The sequence below is a fragment of the Scyliorhinus torazame genome, chromosome 1 (assembly GCF_047496885.1).
Source record: "Scyliorhinus torazame isolate Kashiwa2021f chromosome 1, sScyTor2.1, whole genome shotgun sequence".
Taxonomy (NCBI): Eukaryota; Metazoa; Chordata; class Chondrichthyes; order Carcharhiniformes; family Scyliorhinidae; genus Scyliorhinus; species Scyliorhinus torazame.
In genome coordinates, this window is record NC_092707.1 from 155525695 (window position 1) to 155542457 (window position 16763).

General features: G+C 46.7%; 1 protein-coding gene across 2 annotated transcripts in view; it reads left to right on the forward strand.

The window, feature by feature from the left end:
• The window catches only part of pdik1l (PDLIM1 interacting kinase 1 like), a 119554-nt gene that overhangs the window by 68632 nt on the left and 34159 nt on the right, over positions 1-16763 (forward strand). The window lies entirely within an intron of this gene.

Here is a 16763-nt window from a genome sequence, read left to right on the forward strand (position 1 = left end):
ATCAATAACTCAATACACCGATTAGTAAGATTCAAATCAAACTACATTTATTATACACAGTAATCGCTACTCATGCACAAATTCTACTTCTACAACTAACAGGCCTATACTTAGCTTCGGACTGGCCCACCAGGCCAGGGGAACAAATGGCCTTTCGTTCGGGTTCTGATCTGTGGGATTCGAAGTTGGTACAGATTGGTAGCTAGGAGCGCCTATCTCGTAGCGAGCGTTGACTTAAGACTTACTGGATATCGGCGGCAGTTGAACTGGTCACGGTCAAGGTTGGTTCGTGTTGCTGAGTGACCCGGTCAAGAAGAACGATTTGAACTTGGGGGCTTAACTTTATAGTCCCCAGGGGCTTCCCGCCTTTCGGGGCGGACCCTGTACCCGGTTCCAAGTGATTGGACTTCGTTCCAATCGCTTGGTTTGATTTCTCCAATGCTGGAGCGGTTCCCTGATCGATGGGCGGTCTTGAGGTGTTCGTTAACCTCTTTTGTGTTGGCTCCTGCTGGCGCCGGGGAGTCTGGCTTAGCTTTGTTTGTCCCAAATGTTGCGATTGTTCCCGGGGATTGCTCATCAGTATGTAGATGGCTGCTACATTATTATGCAGATGGCTGCTTGTATCGATGCTGTCTGGGCTTTTGCAGAGTTTAATGCACAGTAACTTGCACCTGTTGGTTTCTGCCTGTGTTGGCTGAATTTCCCTGCAGCCTTTGCTGTTCTCCATTTTACATCGGGAGTTGGCCAACCCAAGTGGCTATACCATGAAGACCTAAAGCTCTCGCCCACCTACCGGTAATGGTGTCACTTATATCAATCATGATTACGGAAGGATATGAAAAAAACTATATTACCATCATAAACCTACAGATAAGAAGAAAAGATATATCTATCATGCAGCCCAAATACCATACCATTTACACAGCGCACCGCTTAGCTAGAAGGAGCATGCTTAGGAGGAACTTCTTCACCAAAGGGTTGTGAATCTATGGAATTCCCTGCCCAGTAAAGCATTTGAGGCTCCTTCATTAAATGTTTTCAAGATAAAGATAGATAGTTTTTTGAAGAATAAAGGGTTATGGTGTTCGGGCGGGAAAGTGGAGCTGAGTCCACAAAAGATCAGCCATGATCTCATTGAATGGCGGAGCAGGCTCGAAGGGCCAGATGGCCTACTCCTGCTTCTAGTTCTTATTATCTTATGTAAATCTTGGAAGAAAGAGACCCTTGCTCCTTATGGATCCAGGTCCCACCACACCTTGCTGCCTCCAGTACTTTCTCGTGATCCATGAAGTAATGAAAACAAATTATTACAGGCCGGGGTCATTGGTTGTCCCTGGGCCTCAAAGACAGGATACAACATGCCCTTTCCGACTTGATATGCCAAGCCTTCGCATCCAGCTTAAGGTAGTCAGCTCTCAAAAAACTCAATAGGCATCTTACCTCCACTCCTGGACATTTTTCTTTCGGACTTGGTTCTCCAAATCCTCCAGGATTTCTGACATAACGTGTAGCTTATTTTCCAAGGATTGAATGCAGCCCTCAGCAGAGGAAGTTACCTTTTTGGCATTCAGGATTCTTTCCTCCATTTCATTGAGCCTTTTATTAGTATTCTGCAGCTCGGTCTCATGAACATTAACATTCTGTGCCAGCAAGCCAGGTTTGTCGTCTATAACTCTAATGGTGGACGTAGTCATCTGCAGTGCCTTCCAGAGTGCCAAGTCAAAAGCCCACTCTTGCACTCCCAAGATAAATTTGTAAAATGCACTAAGATGTTATGATTTGATCTCTTTTGTTTAAAAGAAAGCAGGAACCTGTACTTGCAGTCAAGAGAAGAAAATGTGACTTCATTCCTGTTGAGCAATATTCTGTATTTGTGACTCTTGCATGTTGCTGTGCCTAACTTGAAATATTATCGGTAAGATCTTAACTCAATTTCACGTCTCCTATATATCTGTACTATCTTGTATTTAATATACCCTTTCTGTATCTCCATTTTGTGTCACCTGTATTACAACTTTAACAGTAGGTTACCGTTAATTGATCGGTATATACTTACCACCATACTTACTTTTTCAGACCTCCCAATTTTAGGTGGCGCTGCTGCTTCTCAAAGGTTAATTTCCTAGCTTTGCCCTAGGTGGTACTTGAAGGTAGGCTTTACTTTTTAAAATGTTGCTTATAAATGTAATTTAAAGTTTATTTACCAGCTGCTGCCTCCAACAAGTATCTAATCCAGCTCAGTTTTGATAACTTCAACTGGAGAGGTTTTGAGGAAAGCTAAGATATACCAGCTGTGCCAATGAATAAAAAATAAGCAAAGCCACACGTCATTCAAAATCCTTTGTTTTTAGAAGAAAGCTTACTGAAAGTTCAAAAATTCAGAACTAACCTTTGGGTGAAATAAGAGAGCAGAATCGGCATCAATAACTAAAGATGATATGACATTGGTAAGAAGGAGAGAAAGTAGACAAGATCTTAAAATATTCATGAAAGAAAAAGGATATTGACATGTCCCTGCATATTTTAAACTTTCTGTCAAAACTTCATTATTTAAAAAAAAACACAAAAACCAGACTTCTCCAGTGCAGTAAAACACTCCTCTGTCTCCAGACGGAACAAAAGGAACTTTCCAAATTGATGTTGGCTCAATTACTTTTTCTGAAACTAATTCAAAAGTGTAATTTCAAATTGAATGGGTCTTTCAGATACAAATATGTTAGTTGCCTCAAACTCCCCAAGTTGTGAAAGTCCTCAACCTAGCCATCCACCTCATTTGGAGTAGGACTCTGAGCTTGAAACAGGTTACATGGTGAGACACAGCTTCTAAAATAGCAAGAAGCTGTTCGGGGGGGGGGGAACAAAAACCATCAGACTGCCATTGAAGCAGCTGCATCAGCCAAGCAGCAAAGGTGATAAGCAACCATACCTTGTAGGCGGGTGAAGAGCTCTCACCAACCGGTTCCAGCTTCAAGTTCATCTGAGAAACAATCTCCTCAAAAGTCGACTACAAGAAGCTTCACTGCCTGCAGATCCTCTCTATTACAAGACTTTCACTTCAACCAAAGCATTCATTCATCTAAGAAACTGCAGGCCTGCTACAAAAGAGAAACTAAGACTTGTATTGTTTAATTCCCTCATTTGCATCTATTTTTGTGCAAGTGATGGTGTGCGTGAGTTGAGTGAGAGAGATATCACACTTCAACCTTCCCAGGGTAAGTGTGTGATAATAAATGGCCATTATTTATAAATTTTCAAAAAGCTTGCTGCACCAATTATTTAAATTGGGATAATTTCTAAAGGTAAGAAAATACATACCCCTCATACAAAACACACTAATTATGGGCAGTAAGAAAACACACATTCTGCCCGTGACAATATGAATATCCAGAGAATGACTAAGAATTGAGGAAATTGACATTTTGGTCTTCTTAATTTAAGAAGGATATTAAACTAAATTTTTAGAGTATAAATGAGGGTTATCAGATTAATGAAAGAACCAAGGAGGCAGAATTGTAAGGAGGGATTGGCTAACCTGAGACTTGCCTTCATTGAAAGGAGGAGACTAAAGGATGCTTTAATGGAAGTATTTAGGATGAGTTTGGAGAAGCTTGAAATGCTTTTACTATGTTAAAGGTGTACTAAGTAAATTTAAAATTATGTAGAATTTACAGCACAGCAGTAGGCTAACTCCATCCAGTTGATTTATTCATAGAATTTACAGTGCAGGAGGAGGCCATTCAGCCCATCGAGTCTGCACCGGCTCTTGGAAAGAGCACCCTACCCAAGGTCAACATCTCCACCCTATCCCCATAACCCAGCAACCCCACCCAACACTAAGGGCAATTTTGGACATTAAGGGCAATTTATCATGGCCAATCCACCTAACCTGCACATCTTTGGACTGTGGGAGGAAACCGGAGCACCCGGAGGAAACCCACGCACACACGGGGAGGATGTGCAGACTCCGCACAGTGACCCAAGCCGGAATCGAACCTGGGACCCTGGAGCTGTGAAGCAATTGTGCTATCCACAATGCTACCGTGCTGCCCCTGAAGCCACTTCTTCTGAGCCACATTATTGTTCTCTTACCGTATTTCATCTCCCCTATCTGCATATTATTTTTATTTCTCCTTCATATACCGCGGTATTCAGCCACATCTTTTAATTTCTTGTGCATTCCCTGTGGATTTATTAGTGACTTACATTTATGACTCCTTGTTTTGGACTTCCCCACAAGTAGGAGCATGTACACTACCTCTACTGTATCAAACCCTTTTACAATTTTGAAGACATATACTGGGTCGCACCTCAACCTTCTCTGAAAAGACTCCTAACCTGTCCAGTAAAATCTTAACCTCTGTCATAGCCCTTCACCAATCTATTTGTGACCTATTTGTAATACCGAGAGCAAAATGGAGCAGTGTTCCAAGTTGTTGTTCAATGTGAATTCAGAAAATTATTTTTGCCTGTAAAATGAAAAGGCAAGAGCAAGGAAGTTAACAGTTTCAAATTCGGATGACAAAAGAAAATGTAGTCACAATTTTTGCTTAAAGCTTAAAAAAAGAGAAATCTACTACCTGCAAAGGTGATGGAATAAGAAACTTATGATCAAGCTGAAAAAGGGGTCTGGCAGCTCCTGTCAGAAAATAGTTTTCAGGATTATTAGGTTTAGGAATAAGTAAATTTAAAAATTAATTCTTTACGTGGCTGGAAGAATTGGGGTTTATTTCTGTCCCTGTTTACTCGAAGGTTATGGCAGCACGGTAGCATAGTGGTTAACACAATTGCTTTACAGCTCCAGGGTCCCAGATTCGATTCCCGGCTGGGTCACTCTGTGTGGAGTCTGCACGTTCTCCCAGTGTGTGCGTGGGTTTCCTCCGGGTGCTCCGGTTTCCTCCCACAGTCCAAAGATGTGCAGGTTAGGTGGATTAGCCATGCTAAATTGCCCATAGTGTCCAAAATTGCCCTTGGTGTTGGTTGAATGGGGTTACTGGGTTATGGGGAAAGGGTGGAGGTGTGGGCTTGGGTAGGGTGCTTTTTCCCAGAGTCGGTGCAGACTCGATGGGCCGAATGGCCTCCTTCTGGACTGTAAATTCTATGAAGGTGGCCGATAATAGGCTGCTTTCTTCGACCACTGTGTCAATTTTGATACAACTGAGTGGGAAAGTAGGATACTTCAGAGGACAATTAAGCATTACCATGTTCACATCAGACTGGAGTCACATATGTAAAAGAACTTGCAGCAATGAAGCGCCTTCCATGATCGTGAGATGGTGCAAAGCACTTCACAGCTAATGAAGTACCTTTTGGTTTTTAAAGTGTAGTCAATTGCATGGGTAAGGATGGCAAGTTGCGTTTCTTCGAAGGATATTAGTGGACCTGTTGGATTTAGTGATAGTTATTTTTTTCAAACCAGCTATGTATTTTTTAAAACTGAATCCAGATTCTTTCAATTTGCCATCATAGGATTTGAATTCAGATTTTAAATTTTTTTTAAAAAAAGTATCCAATTCTTCTTTTTTCCAATTAAGGGCAATTTAGCGTGGCCAATTCACCTACCCTGCACATCTTTGTGTTGTGGGGGGGTGAACCCAGGCAGATACGGGGAAGATGTTGTTGGTTAATTGAGCTGGTTGTTCTTTGGGAGACTGTAGTACTGGATTGGATTCTTTTAATAAATTTCTGTCTGCAGTGAGCATAATTGGATAGTCAAAGTCAGCAAAAACAAGGCTTAAAGCTGACCAGGTGGGTTGGAGAAAAAAGGCGACAAGAGCAACTGCCAGTTAGGTTTTCTCCCCTAAGGGAGAAGTTATAACCCCTAAGGAGGTCCCGGGAGGGACCAGCACTTCCCAAAATATGACATGCCCCTTTAAGATGGGCAGGCCTTTCCCTTTAAGGAGGCGGGGTTTCCTTTTACAAGGGGAACCACAGTTGTATAAAACCCCGGCCTAGTTGCAGGTCGGGGAAAGAGACCCTTAGAGGAGTATTGTAATCCTATCGAGATAAACCTTGGTCTGTAATTTTTACTTTCGTCTATGCATTCTGCCTCCCACGGATTCTACATCCCCACAGCTGCTGGTCCTCAGTTCTGCTGGAAAAGCAAGTGCTTACAACATGCAATGCGTCGGCCTGTCATGCCTGCCTTCTCCAACTAACAGGATACAAACAATAGAGATTGCCCATGTATTCCAAAGGTGATTTGATTAGTTCATGTCCAGAAAACAATTTAACCAGGGTCCCATTGTCCAAGCAATTAGTCTTGATGGCCCATCTCTAACAGCTGAATAACTCGGGTGATTGCCTGACATGCCTTGCTAATGAGACAGGAGATGCAAGTCCTTTGCACTGTTGCTCTTAATTAGCCTTAGTTTTATTACCTCTGATTATGTCACCTTTGCTCACGAGTCGCCAGGTATCCCACCACGTGGTTCAAGCTCGAGTTATGATTAATAGGTCAGCACACTGCTTAGTAAGATTGAAATCAACTGTCATTTATTATGTACAACAATAAATACTTACACAATAATCCTACTTTCTATATCACTACCTACCACTACTGGCCAATACTTAACTTCTGGGGATGGCCCACCAGGTCAGGGAAACGAATGGTTTGTCGAATTGGGTCTGGCCTGCGGGATTCAAAAGGCTGATACGGGTCGATGGCTAGGAGTCTCTTATCGGGTTGCGATCGCTGGAGTCAAACTTACAGTTTCTGGTCGATGTTCTTGCGAAGGTTGCGAGCAGGAGAAGAAGGGAGAGAGAGAGAGATCTGAACTTGGCCCCTCAATTTATAGGGCCCAGGGGCTTCCCGCCTCTCAGGGCGGCCCTTGACCCTGAGTCCCAAGTGATTGGACTTGTTCCCAATCACTGGGTTCGATATGCTCCAATAATGGGGCGATTCCTCGATTGGGGGGTGGTCGTTCACCTCTTTGTTTCGGCCACTGCAGGCGCCGAGAGGTCTGGCCCGGCATTCAATTGCTAATATGTTGCAATTGTTCCCGGGGATAGCTGATTAAACTGCAGATGTCTGTATTGATATGCTGCTAATGGTCGCAGGTATCGATCTGGGCCGACTTCCCCAGAGCCGAATACGCTATTCTGTCTGCAGCTGTCCGTTTGTGTCCTGTTGGCTGCTTTTCCCATCAGCCTTTTTGGTTAGCCCTTTTATATCGGGTTTTGGCCAAATTAATCAGGAATCAGCCATTTTAGTTGGCTACAGATCCTCCTTGTGATTCTAACGCGAAGCGTGAAGGATCACATAAATTTTGTCCTTTCCGTTCCCTGACCGGGGGGACACCTCCTACATGGCCACTACTCTGACCCTAGCTATGCACAAAAATTTACCTAAACAATTCTTGAGGGCGCTATGTCAGGCAGGGGTATGGTATCTAAAAAAATAAAACTTGGAACTTCTAATTTTACCTAAATACACTCATCAAGCCTTGCATCATCCTATCTCTCTAAACATACAACAACAATTACATCATTCAATATACTCTTTCCTGGCTTGGCAGTCAAGCGCAGGATCATACATTTTCTGTTATTGGGGTTTTGTACATTTTTATTTACAGAAAAACGCATGTGCATGTTTTATTATTGTGGTTTTATAGGTCGCTGGGTTATGGCCATACCCGAATATAGGGGATCGGATCCGATATACCGGGTTTCGAGAGTGGTACGTTCTCCTTCTCCATTTGCGGAGGCGCATAGTCTGCACTGCACAGCAGAGTATTGCCAACGCTAACAATGCTTCAATTATGTAAGACTAGGAGTACCAGGTCATGAACTTGGCACACCAGGATAATGCAGCGTGGCTAGCGACTGGGCTCTCGGTACTGCGGGGCAGTGAAACATTAACGGCAGGGGGGGTTTGGAGTAATGGGGTCCGCGTTCCCGCCCAACCAAATGTTCATCATAAAAATTTTGATCACGATGAAAGAAGTCCTCATGGCTGTCCTCTTTCTTTTTCTTTCTTTGTGTTCTGTTTTCCTCCGGTCCTGGAGCTTCTGGAGTTCTGTAAAACAAGAATAGTACCTGTAACTACCTTGGTATAATATCCGGTGTGTTAGTGTGTCTGTCCTCCTTGGGCCAATTAAACCCTTATAATTGGTCACTATATGTGACTCCCCCATTTTTTTTTTTTTTCAAAACAAATGTTAGGACACGGCACACTTCCCAATGGTGAACCAGTGCTAAGTTTATCATCCAAATGTTCCTGGATGTAAATAGCATGAGGCAGCAACCCAAGGGTCGCCTAAATAAATAAAACTGTTTTGAAAGGAAAAGGTCGAATGAGGTGCATATGGGCCGCGACGGGTAAGGTTTGGATGGAGTCCCCGGGTAGTACGGCTACCATTACCGTATGTCCCCTGCCCGAGTGTTTTTGACCAGCTGGGGGTCCCCAGGCAGGGTGGGTCTCGCGCCGTTTCTCCACTGCCTGAGCAACCGACAAGAACGGGCAAAAATGTAGTCATCATGGTGGGGTTGCTGCTGTGATTCTACCGTCAAATCAGATCCGGCATCTGGCACTCAAACCAGTACCGGCTGAAAAGCTAGTTCCTCTGAACGAGCGTTTGGTGCTGTGCTTCTACCCTCGAATCAGAACGGGTGTCTAGTACCCGAACAGGTATCAGCTAAAGTGTCTGCAGACAAGCTAGTTCCACTGAACGAGCGTCTGGTCTGTTGACCAGGTATCTGTGGACAAGTTGGTACCGCTGAACAAGCGTCTAGCGTGGGTGTCCATTGGAAAGAGCTAAAAGGTTTCTGGTGAATGGGTGTGTGACGGTGAGAAACATTCTCCTGTCGGACGAACAACACTTAAACAAACATACAAACAACATAAAACATCCTGCAGGTTCCATCAGGAAGGACAACACTTTTCCCCTAGTGTTTCCTTTAAATCATCATGTGGACACCTCAGTTCTCTGTTGCGAACAGGGTCGCAAAGGGGTTGGCGGATTGGGGGTCTGACTTGAGGTCGTCCCCTTCTCCCGGGTGCCAAATTCTGGAGTGAATTAATGTTGAGAGGGCTGCGTGGTATGAGTTGGGGTTGCTTTCGTCGTTGCGGGCGAGTCTGTAGGAGTTTTTGCGGTGCCAATGGGTTTCGTCAAGTTGTGTCGTCCGTATGGTTCGGTGGTCGGTGGTGTGGTTTGTTTAAGAAAGTGATCAGGAAGGGATCACTGGAGTCGAACTCTGAGTCGCTGGGTGTGGGTCCAGGATAGTAGGGAGGTGTGCTGTGGCTATCGTCAGAGTCACAGTCGCTGTCTCTGCTGCTGCAGTCTGTGGGCGTTCTGGGGCGGAGTGTAAATTTTGGGGGTGGAGTCGGGGGCGAGTCCGTGTCTGGGCTGGACGTGGTGGGGGTTGGTGTGGTCACGTTGGCTGTGGGCGGGGTGTGGTCTGCTGCGTCAAGCATGACGTGGGCATGGTTTGACTGTGCTCCATAAGCCTTTAACTGGTTTATATGAAACCACGCAGTCTTACCATTTGGATATTTGACTTTATATACCGATGGGCTTACTTTATCCGTAATGGAGTACGGACCCGAGTATTTCGGATTCAGAAATGTGCTGGGGTTATACACAGTCAACATCACTTGTTGTCCTATATTATACTCCGTTGCATGTACTGCTTTATCAAAGCAGGCGTTGCTCTGTTTTCTTTTAGTGCCCAGTTTAACAGCAGCTGCTAACTGAGCCGTTTTTACATTTGCAACTAATTGCTCAACGGCTTTCTCGTGGGTGAGGGCCGTAACTGCAGGGCTGGTCAGGTCTAAACCCAACAAATACTCTGCCCCTTTCATGGGGCGTCCGGTCATGAGGGTGTGTGGGGTGTAACCTGTGGAGGTGGAAACAGTGTTACGCAAAAACATCAGCGCAAAGGGGAGGACAGAATCCCAAGTGGTGTTGTTCTGCTGGACCATTTTTCTGAGGGTGGTTTTTAGGGTCCGATTCATGCGCTCCACTATACCACTCAACTGTGGGTGGTACGCAATGTGAAATTTCTGGGTTATGCCAAATATCGTGAGGACATTCTGCATGACCCGTCCCGTAAAGTGAGAACCTTGGTCCGATTCAATACTGCGGGGGAGTCCCCACCTTGTAAAAATGTGGTGGGTTAGGATTTTGGCTGTGGTTTTCGCGGTGTTGGTGCGGGCTGCAAATGCTTCCACCCACTTTGTAAAAGTGTCTATGGCCACCAGAACATATTTATAGCCATTCCTGCAAGGGGGCAATGGACGTATAAAATTGATCTGGAGGTTAGTCCAGGGTCCTTTAACGGGTCGGGTGTGGCTGAGTTGTGCCTTTTTGGCATATCTATCTGGGTTGTTAGTGCGCAGATGAGGCAATTCTCAATGTAATGGGATACATCCTCTTTGAGATTTGGCCACCAACAAAGCTGTTTGAGGTGGGCTGCGGTGGGATCGATTCCCTGGTGTCCATGACCATCATGGAATAAACAGATTAATTGGTTCCTATCCTGCTTCGGAACTACATAAAGGGTGTCCTTTAACACCACACCGTCATGTGTGGTTATCGTATTTCTGTACCTCTCGTATGGGGCTGGAAACTTCCCTTTCACGATCTCAGTGAGAGCGCTATCCTCCTTCTGGGCCTCTGGTAGATCTTCGATCCTCGTCTGCGTGACCTGAACTGCACTCACTGGGGCGCTTTTGGGGGCTTCCAAAAGTACCCATGCCTGGATCCTGCTTTAGCCAGTGCTTCGGCTTTTACATTTCCAGGGGGGGAGGAACGATGGTGGCTGCGGACTTTTATAATGCCAAAAGCCCTGTCCTTGGCTTTTTGCAAAATATGGCGGAGTAATGGGGCTGAGGGGAGGGGTTTCCCATCTGCGGAAACAAATCCTCTTGTTTCCCAGAGGGGCAGAAATTCGGTGAGGCTGTTGCAGACGTATAGACTGTCTGAATATATGTCTGCTGGGCTGGGGAAGGAATCTGGGTGCTCTATAATGTAAGCGATGGCGGCAAGCTCTGCTGCCTGCACGCCTAAGTGTCCGGGTAATTTTAATGCGATTTCCTCGAGGGCGTGTCCCTGCGCGTCCTCCACATAAATCCCACAACCTGTTATGCGTTGCCCATCCAGGACTGTGGAAGATCCATCCACATAGATCCTAATGGGATCACACGTGTCCGGGTGAGGGGGGCTTTGAGATGGAGTGGCTAGTTTTCTGGGGGGTGTTTTCGCGATAAAGGGGCCTGTATTATGGTGGGGCGAGATGATTTCACACTCATGGGGGATTCCGGGGTACTGTAGATTGTCCGCTAAGTATGTGTGTGTTTTGGTCCGTTTGACTGTGATGTCCCGTCCTTGTAAGAGAAGGGTCCACCTAGCAGCTCGGATTTGGCTGACGGTACCGTCTTTAAGTTGTCCGTCTAGTAAAAGTTGGGTGGGGGTGTGCTCGGTCAAAATGGTGATGGGGTTCAGTCTGGTAATGTATGAAAAGTACTAGACTGCCCAGAAAACTGCGAGCAGGTGCCTCTCAGGCTGAGAATCCCTGCTCCACAGCATCTAAAATTCGGGAGGCATAAGCCACGGGTCTTAGCTGGTCATGCCGTTCCTGCACGGAGCACGGCAGAAAGGGTGCGGTCTGTGGTTGCTACCTCTATTGCGTAAGGGGAAAGCGGGTTGGGAACTTGTAGTGCGGGGGTGGCTATGAGCGCCTGTTTTAATGATTCCACAGCATCCGTATGCTGCGGAAGCCACTCCCAGGGGGCTCCTTTCTTTAGGAGGTCTGAGAGGGGCGCTGCCTTGCTGGCGAAACCGTCAATGTGGTTTTGGCAGTAGCCAACCAGTCCTAAAAACGACCGGAGGGCTGAAACGTTCTGGGGAAGGGGCAATTTAGCGATCAAGTCAATTCTTTTGTGCTTGATCTCGTGTTTGCCGTGTGTGATGATAATACCCAAATATACCACCTTTTCTTCCAATGTTTGGGTCTTTTTGGGGTTGACTTTACAGCCAATGGAATGTAGTAATTCCAGGAGTTCGGACAGAAGCTCAATGTGCTCTTCCTTTGTGTCTGTCTGCAGTAGTAGATCGTCTACATACTGTACCAGACATTCGGGGCGAGAAAATGTCGCTAGTCCATTTGCCAGCTGTCGGTGGAAAATGGAGGGGGAGTTGTGGAAGCCTTGTGGCAGGCATGTCGACGTGTATTGCTGCGCTTGGAAAGTGAAGGCAAATTTGTACTCGCACGCCTTTGCCAATGGAATGGACCAGAATCCATTACTGACGTCCAAAACCGTGAAATATCAGGCATGGAGTCCCTGTTTGAGCATGGTCTCGGGACTTGTTGCAACGGTGGGGGCTGCTATGGGGGTGACCTTATTAAGTTCCCGATAATCTATGGTCAAGCGCCATGATCCGTCAGGCTTTCTTACTGGCCAAATCGGGGCATTATTAGTTGAGGCTACTGATCTTAGGACGCCCTGCTCTAATAAACTTTCTATAACCTTGGATTTCTCCCTCTGATTCTAGGGGGAATCCGTACTGCTTTTGGGGTCTAGGGTCCGGTCCTGTTATTTGTACGGAGCCAGTCATCCGTCCACAGTTGTGTTTGTGGGGCGCGAATGCTGCCCTGTTTTTTTGCAGGACTGCTCTAACCTGTCGGTCGGTGCTGAGTGTGGTGGGATTGAACCAAAACTCGCCTACTGCGCTAATTTTGTTCATATAGTCCCCTATATTGAGCGTTGCGGGGGCTCTAGCGGATTTCGCCATCTTCCAGACACACTGGTTGACTGGATCGAAAGAGAGGTGGTGAGAATTCATGAAGTCGATCCCCAAAATGTGCTCTGCTGTTGGGGGCAGGTCGACTAAAACTACGGGGTGTTTTGGGTTAATGGTTCCGATTTGGATGGGTACAGGGGTTGTGATGTGTCCCTGCTGTGAGTGGCCTGTGAAGCCGCTGAGGGTGATAGTGGCTGTCGTGGGCCACGTGTCCTTACCAAGGGTGGAGGAATTTAAGGTGGTGCGGGACCCTCCTTGTCCCAGAGAAGCTCGATCGGCTGTCCCCTAACCTTTGCTGCGACCAGGGGTCGTCCTGACCTATCCCAAAGGGTATCGCAGACCCAACTGGGGGAGCCTGTACACCGTCAGTCCGTTCCGGTCAAGTCTGTCTGATCCGACTGGGTGCTAACGCTATGTATGGGCTCTGCCTTTTTCTTCTTGAGAATGCCTGTCTGTTGGGCTTTTTGTGGCTTTTTAGGGGCCTTGCATTCTTTGGCAAAATGTCCCAACTGTCCGCAATTGTAGCATTCTTGCGGTTTTGCTGGGGGGCTGCTCTTTCCCTCGTTTACCCAGGCGGGGTTGTGAAGAGTGGTTCTTACTGCCTGCACGTCTGCGGCGGCTTACTTTTCCTCGGGGGGGGTTCTAGCGGCGGGTTTCTTGTGAGCCGACTGTTCCCAAACGCGGGACAATCTTTTGACCACCCACTTCTCATTATGAGCCTCCTCCGAGGGGTCATAATTACTACAGGCATTCTGTCCTGTTTCCGTGGCATGGGAGATAAGGGTGCGGGTCCATTTGGCCATATTGTCTGCGGACAAATGGGAACGGTCTAAGTTTCCAAAAACGGCTTCAAAGTGAATCCACAAGCGTCCTGCGAACGCTGTGGGGTCATAGAATTTAAAGTGCAGAAGGAGTCCACCCGGCCCATCGAGTCTGCACCGGCTCTTGGAAAGAGCACCCTACCCAAGGTCAACACCTTGGTGTTGTTCCGACTTTTTCTGTCTGCACTTATTTAGGCCATCTACGGGGTCGCCCCGGTTATACCCGATCGCATCCAGGATCGCGGTATGCATTTCTGCAAAGGTGCCTCCTCTTACATTCTGTGGGTCGGGAAGGGCTGCTGCGACCGATGGGTCTAAGCTGAGGACCGTGAGCTTTACCTGCTCTTTCTCATCCAGGCCGTACAAGGTCACCTGGTGTTTGACGGTGGCAAAGAAATGGTGTGGGTCTGAAGCTGGGAGGAACGGTGTGATTTTAGCACACACGTCCCGTAATTGTGTCACTGAGGGGGGTGGAATATAGGACCTCCGCCTCGTCTGCTGTGGCTGTGCGGTGGGTTGTTACAGGGTTCATGGGAGCCTGTATTATCTGCTGTGTGGGGGTGCTCTCCTCCTTTGGGGCTTTCCCTGCGCACATGTTCCCTGAACATATCTCTGCGCTGTCTCCTGCAATTCTTCCCAATCAGGGCCGTCTTCCTGTTCTAAACTTTCCCTAAAGGTTTCTTGGAATCCCTTTTGGACAGAAAGCATTGATTGCAGGTCTGCAATTTGCTTTCGGCACTTTGCGTGGTCTAAGGTACTCTGCCTTTGTTCCGTGGTTGCAGCGTGGAGCGCTCTCAAGGCTGCCTTGAGATCACTACATTGCTTCTGTAGCGTCTCCACCTGCTTCTCTGTCTCTTTCTTAACCAGGACTGCACGCTGCGTGTCCTGATAAACCTTCTCATACTGGGATTGAAAGCTGCTTAAATGCGCCAGACAAGACTGGTGACCCCATTTGGCGTCAGCCACCTCTTCGTCCTTGGCTTCTAACTGCCTTTTCAATTCCAGGTTCTCTTTTTCCATCTCGCATACATTGATTTTACTCATACGATGTATACCTTCTATTTCTTTCTGGAACGTCCTGACGACCTCCTCTGTGCCTCGCAATTGTGCCATACAGGACACGATTGCCATCGGCTTACGCACTTTTGCTAAGCTTTTCTTATGAATTTCGCTCATGTTCTCCCACCAAGTATGCCCTATACTCCCGGGACCTGAGTCGTCGTTATTACAGAAACCGCTCCACACGGGCCATCCTTTGCCCTGTAGAAATTTCCGAATTTCCACTTCCCAAATGGGACACTGTCCCACTTTAATGCTGCTGATCGGTGCTACTGCAAATTCTTCGGGGTTCATGAGGCGTTGCATAGCCATCTCTCTTATCTGCTTGCTACGTTCAAATTTGGAACAGGGGGCTAAGGTGGTGTCGTAGTTGCGGGTACGGCTTGCTCTAATTTCCGAAAATACCGACTTCCGACAGTTTTGACGCAACAAAATCTATCAGTTTTACCTTATAACCCTGTTAGTTACGCATGCATACACACTCTTCCGAATTGTGAATTATTAACCAGAAACACTTGAACACTTGTGGTTTTTTTGTTTTGGTTTCCAATTGGATTCTATTCAATTTTCTGGGGTTCTCCCGGAGTGGTTTTCCACTTCTATGTCGGGTCCCGGCGGAGTCGCCAATTATGTTGCTCTTATTAGCCTTAGTTTTATTACCTCTGATTATGTCACCTTTGCTCACGAGTCGCCAGGTATCTTTCGGATACCGCCACGTGGTTCAAGCTCGAGTTATGATTAATAAGTCAGCACACCGCTTAGTAAGATTGAAATCAACGGTCATTTATTATGTACAGCAATAAATACTTACACAATAATCCTACTTTCTATATCACTACCTACCACTACTGGCCAATACTTAACTTCTGGGGATGGCCCACCAGGTAAGGAAAACGAATGGTTTGTCGAATTGGGTCTGGCCTGCGGGATTCAAAAGGCTGATACAGGTCGATGGCTAGGAGTCTCTATCGGGTAGCGATCGCTGGAGTCAAACTTACAGTTTCTGGTCGACGTTCTTGCGAAGGTTGCGAGCAGGAGAAGAAGGGAGAGAGAGAGAGATCTGAACTTGGCCCCTCAATTTATAGGGCCCAGGAGCTTCCCGCCTCTCAGGGCGGCCCTTGACCCTGAGTCCCAAGTGATTGGACTTGTTCCCAATCACTGGGTTCGATATGCTCCAATAATGGGACGATTCTCGATCGGGAGGTGGTCGTTCACCTGTCTTTGTTTCTGCCACTGCAGGCGCCGAGAGGTCTGGCCCAGCATTCAATTGCTAATATGTTGCAATTATTCCCGGGGATAGCCGATTAAACTGCAGATGTCTGTGTTGATGTGCTGCTAATGGTCGCAGGTATCGATCTGGGCCGACTTCCCCAGAGCCGAATACGCTATTCTGTCTGCAGCTGTCCGTTTGTGTCCTGTTGGCTGCTTTTCCCATCAGCCTTTTTGGTTAGCCCTTTTATATCGGGTTTTGGCCAAATTAATCGGGAATCAGCCATTTTAGGTGGCTACAGCACTCCCCTAAAAGGCCATAATTGCTTTTATTGGGTTTTGCACACTGACTCCACTCCGATAAAGTGAAATATGGAATGTGTTCTCATGCAAATTGAGGTTAGTCTCCTTAGGCTGGGAGTTCAAATCACTTTAGTCTGTGTTTTTAAAAAGTCTCAATTAAAACTAATTATTTGGTATAAAGCATATAGTCAAGACAAATGGCTCAGCAAGCTTTGGACATAAATGGTGAATTTTCCTACTGCGACTTGACATAGAACATACAGTGCAGAAGGAGGCCATTCAGCCCATCAAGTCTGCTCCGACCCACTTAAGCCCTCATTTCCACCCTATCCCCGTAACCCAATAACCCCTCCTAACCACAATTTATCATGGCCAATCCACCTAACCTGCATGTCTTTGGACTGTGGGAGGAAACCGGAGCACCCGGAGGGAACCCACGCAGACACTGGGAGAACATGCAGACTCCGCACAGATAGTGACCCAGCGGGGAATTGAACCTGGGATCCTGGTGCTGTGAAGCCACAGTGCTATCCACTTGTGCTACCGTGCTGTCCCATCTCAAATCTCTGAGGATTTGCAAGCAACTTCAACACAGTGGATGAGGAGGAGTTCTCGAGGCCAATTTAATTGG